Raw genomic sequence first — 5943 nt, 5'->3', positions numbered from 1 at the left:
TAGACCGCCAGGCAATCACTCAGTCAGTGACTCACCCACAACTTCCAGGCTTCCATACTAGACTGATGATAAATACCCTGTATAAGTGTATCACTTTTTATCTTTTATGCAGAATTTTTCTATGTTTAGACACACAAGTACTTAACACCTACAGCCTTCAGTACAGTAACATGCTATACAGGTTTGTGGCCTAGAAGTGATAAGTTAATAACCTAGGTGTGTAGTAGGCTAATCAATTTGTTTGTATGAGTGCAGGTACCCTATGATGTTCACACAATGGCAAAATCACTCAAAGATAAATTTCTCAGAATGTGTCCCCAACATTAAGCAATGCATAACTGAATTTAGCAACTAATGTGGTTAACTGACCCGTTGAGTAAGGACTATTATGATAGGAAGGGCCAAGTGGATTCCCCTCTCTATGAGGACAGCAAACCAGAAGTAAACTGCATACTAATGTGTTATGGGTTGAATTGTGCCCCCTACCCAAAATTCATATGTTGAAGCTCCAACATATGAAGCACCTTCAATAGGCCTTAAAGGAGATAGTCAAGGTTAAATGAGATAATAAGCATGGGACCCTAATTCAATAGGCCTAATACTTTTATAAGAAGAGGAAGAAACATCTGGAGTGTGTGTATAGAAGACAAGGCCATGTGAAGACACAGTGAGAAGTGTGCAAGCCAGACAGATACCTCTTCAGAAACCAAACCTGCTGGCACCTTGACCTTGGACTTCTGGTCTCCAAAACTGAGAAGCTGACTCATACATTGGGGAAGTTTCAGATAGTAGTGTCAGATCAGAGATGAAATAGCCAGGTACAGTGGTGCATGTGTGTTATCCCAGCTGCTCAAGAGGCTGAGCAAGAGGAGTGCAATTTTAAAAGTCAGCTTTAGCAAATTAGTGAGATCCTGTCTCAAAATAAAAAATAAAAAATATTGGAATTGTAGCTCAGTGATAGAACATCTCTAGGTTGCCTACATTATGGTCTGTAGACAAGGCAACTGGATTATGGAGAATGACTATGAATTATCATAAATTTAATCAGATAATGCCTCCAATTATGGCTGCTGTTTCAGATGCAGTAGTTCTCCTGGCATCTGGATTCAGTTATTGACCTGGCAATTGATGTTTTCCTCTGTATAATTTGTAAGAAACACAAGAAGTTTGCTTTTACCTAGCAGGGCCTGAAGTACACCTTCACAGTGTATCCAGACTATATAAAGTCTTCTGTTCCCTGTCATAAAGTAGGAGAGAGAGAGAGAGAGAGAGAGAGAGAAAGAAAACACACTGGGGGTCAAACCCAGTAACACAGACTAGTCAATCTTTGTACATGCTAGACAAGTGCTCTAACACTGAGCTACACTCCCAGCCTCTAGTTCACAGAGATCTTGATCATCTTGGTCTTGTATATAATATCACTCCATTGAGGACATTTTGCTGCTTGGGTATGACAAACTGGAATTAGCAATGACTTAAAGACACTTTAGTAAAACATGAGAAATAAAGAGTTGGAAGACAAACACCATAATAATTCATAGGGCTATGACTTCAGAGTAGTGTCTGGTGGTCCAACATGCTAAAAGCCCAGCTATAGTACAAGCCGCTCTTCACTTGGACCTTACAAATCAGGAGATTCAATGACATTCAGGCTTTGTCAAATAGGGATGTTACATGGAGTCACCAATAGGTGAATCACAACACAGACCTCTAGGACCTTGAAGTAAATCCACACCATTTTCTCCAAATTACCATTCTCTTCATGCTTCTGGGCTCTGATACAGGCTGAAGGCCTAATCACAGGATATCAAGCAGCCATAAGACCTGAGTGTCCAATCAGGAATTAGTTGATATATCTTGTTACTAAGCCATGAGTGAGGTTGGGCATCCACAGCAGTCATCTCTCTTCAATTGAAAATGGTATATAGGAAATAAGCCTCAGGCACATCTGGAAGAGGGAGGCATGAGTTAGTGGAATGAAGAGGTAATTTTCCTTTGACCCCACTTCCCACTGTACTGCCTCCTCCTGGGGAGTTCCTTATGACTACAGCCTGGTTTACAGATGGCTCTGCACCATATGTGGCGGACACATCACAGCTCCACTCAGGGGTGGCCCTGAAGGACAGTGGTGAACTCCCATTGAAGATCCATATCCTTCAGAAAAGAAGATTTGGATCCCCCTGCTAGGTACAGAACTCTAAAACAGCTGAGATCCCAGCAGAAGGCAAAGGAAATATAAAAAGAAGATTAGAAAAATAAAGCTATAAATATCAACCATGGCCTTGTGACCAATTTCAGAAATAAGAACTGTTAAAGCAATGCATATTTTCTTCCATTTGTTATGTGGTATATATGATTACAACTTATAAATACTATAATAATAATTATAATTATAAATTATAATTACATATATAAATAAAGTATCTATATACTTTTTCTTCTTTTCCTTCTTATTTTATACAAATTTTCTTCAAATTCTATGATACAACTTAGTTTTTAGGTAACATAATTTTCAGGAAGAAATGTGACTGGTTTTGAGGAATTATTTACATAGCCCAGATATAGATAAAGTGATTATTAGGATTTTGAATTTCTTTGTTTTGGGGAGTGGGTGAGAACATATTTGTACAAAATATAATTGCAGCTTGTCAAGTAGAAAAATAGAGTTGTCTTGTTGTATGGAAGTTTAAAACTAGAGACAAGTGCATATGGATACTGAGTAGCCACAGAGGCGGACTGCGCCTGATATTAAGTTATTGTCTGTCTGCTCCAAACCAGCCTGTCTATACTTGGCTTTGAAAGCCTGGAGCTGGGACTCTGCAAACCACATTTCTCCTTTACCAACTGATCTGTGTTTGGTTTTGCCAGTTGGGAGCACTAGGGAAAGACTACACAGCTCTCCCTTTCAATAAATATTTTACTATAGCATCACAGAACTCTCCAGCCATCCAGCCTGTTAGATTTGTTTCCATGTAGCCCACTGCCTGATCATTAATGCTGTGCTATCTATTTTTGCTTTTATTATACCAGCATTCCATTCCTGGTACTAAATTTTGTACTCATAAGGGTCAGCTAGCTGGGTAGGGTAATCCCAGCAACTCAGGAGTCTGAGGCAAGAGAATCACAAGTTTGACATCAATGTGGGCAACTTGGTAAGACTCTGTCTCAAAATTAAAAAAAAAAAAAAAACTAATAAGGGCTAGTGGTATAGTTGTGGTAAAGCACCCCTGGGTTTAATCCTAGTACCACAAAAAGGGGGGTTAGCTAATTGTTATAGCAAACAGCTTCCCAAATTCAGTGGCTTATACAACAAAAGTCTATTTTTTGCTTACCTCAGAGTTCAATAGTCATGTAGGGAGAGCTCTGCTCTCCACAATTATGCAGAACCCATGTTCTTTTCATCTTGTGGTTCCACCCTCTTCTAGGTTCTTGGTATCTTTCCCATTCTACTAGCAGAAGGGAAGGAAGGCAAGAATCAGCACACAGAAGTTTTATGGGCCAGGCTGGGAGTAGAACCTACCACCTCCAGAATTCTGTCACATGGCCACACCTATTGGTGACAGTGGCTGGGAACTGTGGGTATTGATGAGAAGTAGTAGTTTTTAACTATAACAAATGGGTCACTGGTAACATTCAAGGCAGAAATTTTTGAGGAGTGATGTAGACAGATACCATATTGTAAAAAGTTCAGAAATAACAAAAAAAGTGGCAGCAGTTTTTTTTTCTTTTCCCTTTTTCTCTCTTTTTTTGTTCTGGGGATTAAACTCAGTGCAGTGCCTTGTGCATTCTAGACAAGGAGTCTACCACTGAATTATACCCCCAGACCCACATCCTTAAGTTAAGAGGAAAGAACGGATAAAAAACAGACATATTGAGATAGGAGGGAAACTAAAAATCAAGTAGGATAGCTTTGGCTTCTGTAAAGTGACAAGGAATAAGAAAAGCTTTAGGATTGTAAGAGGACCCAGTTGAGGTGGGACGATGGGAAACTGCTGTACTGCAACAAGTTAGTTTTGTGACTTTATTTAACAGCCAAAGAGTGGAAGGAGAGGAAACTTACACAATCTTACCCTTCAAGGTGGGACTCATCAAATCCAGAGCCTTTGGCACCAAGGACATGGCAGGGCAGCCTTTGGCATATGTACCAATTAGTAATCCTTGAGGTCACTGTTGGCTTCCTATCTGTCCCCATGTGTATTCTGCCTTCCTTTCTTAGTCTCTCTTGGTCCCCAGCTCTCGTTCTCTCTCCTTTTCTCTCTCTCTCTCTCTCTCTCTCTCTTTAGCTGTTGATAGACCTTTATTTTATTTATTTATATGCAATGCTGAGAATCAAACCCAATGCCTTACACAAGCCAGGCAAGTGCGCTACCGCTGAGCCCCAGCCCCAGACCCCCCAGCTCTCTCTTTTCTTATTTTTTCCCCTAGGTTTTAGAGTAACTCCAGTATGACGGACAGACCCTAAGGTGACCCCCAATGATTTCTGCCTCCTGATATTCACTTCTTTGTGTAAACTTCTCCTCTTGAGTGTAAGTGGAACCTGTGACTTCCTTCTAACCATAGAATAGGGAAGGCAATAGCATATTATTCCTGTCATAATAAGTTATATAAGGTCTGTCAAGGCTAGGGGTGTAGCTCAATGATACAGAGCTTGCCTAGTACATGAGGTCCTGGGTGTGATCCACAGTACTGCAAAACAAAATAAAACTAAACCCTATCTTAGCAAACTGGAGTTGGAGATTGTACTTGTTGGCTTCATGAGGTAAGTGGCCATATTGAAGAAGCTAGCAAAATAAATTGGTATTCTCCAGGAACTGCAGGTGGAACTGGAGGGAAGAAGCCTCCTACTGACAGCCAGCAAAAAGCCCAGGCCCTCAGTTATACAGTGACAAAAAGTAAATTCTGCCAACAACCTGAAAGGACTTGTAAGTAGATTCTTCCCCATTTGAGTTTCTACATGAGACAGCCGCCTGGATGACTTTTATTTTTTATTTATTTATTTATTTTATTTTTTTTGTGGTACTGGAGATTGAACCCAGGGCCTCACACAAGATAGGCAAACACTTTACCACTGAGCTACATCCCCAACCTTCTTATTTTTTTGACACAGCAACTCGCTAAATTGTCCAGCCTGGCCTGGTACTTGTAATCCTGCCTCAGTGTCCCGAGTAGCTCGATTAGAGCCAGCCCACCCTGCTGGGGTGGGTCGCATCTGGATTGGAACCCTGTGAGACTCCAAGCAAAGGATTTAGCTCAACTGTTTATGGGTTCCTGACCTGGGATCCACGAGAAATAGGTGTGTTTTTTAAGTTTGTGGTAATTTGTTCAGTAGCAATAGAACACGAATATATCCAGAATTCCTGAAAAAAACACGGAGGCCCTCAGGCATGACCCCTGCATTACAGGCTGGGCTATACCTAGGAACCTCTGGTCTGGGCCCAGGACAGCTGGGTGAGGAAGACCAGAAGGTGGGCCCTTTGGGCATTTGAACTTCGGATGTGTCCCCGACTCCCAAAGATGCCTGCCTCCAGAATGCCTTCCAGTCAGTCCTCAGGGATGTGCGAAGCCTGGCCCGGGAATTATAAATTGGGCCGCCACCTGAATCTCGGCTCTTGGCACAGTGCCTGGCACACAGTGGGCTCCTAACAAACGGTTTGCTTGCAAAAGAGAAAGCGCCCTTGAGAGCGCATCTGCTGATGGCTCCTGGTGTAGAACTGCGGGGGTGGGGGGCCGCAGGGACTCGCTGGGGTCCTGCTGTGGGCCGGGACCGCCTCGGCCGCGCCATCCCGGGCCCCGGCGGAGGGGGCGCTGCGGCGGGAGGCCGCGGCAGCAGCGGGCCGGGGCCGGGGGCGGGGCGGCTGCAGGGCCGCCCCCAGAGAGCCAGCGAGCGAGCTATCAAGCACCGCGCGCGCGCGCGCGCGCGCGCCGCCGCCGCCGCCACCTCCG

This window comes from Callospermophilus lateralis, chromosome 7 (assembly GCF_048772815.1).
Source record: "Callospermophilus lateralis isolate mCalLat2 chromosome 7, mCalLat2.hap1, whole genome shotgun sequence".
Classification (NCBI taxonomy): Eukaryota; Metazoa; Chordata; class Mammalia; order Rodentia; family Sciuridae; genus Callospermophilus; species Callospermophilus lateralis.
This window is presented reverse-complemented; position numbering follows the sequence as displayed.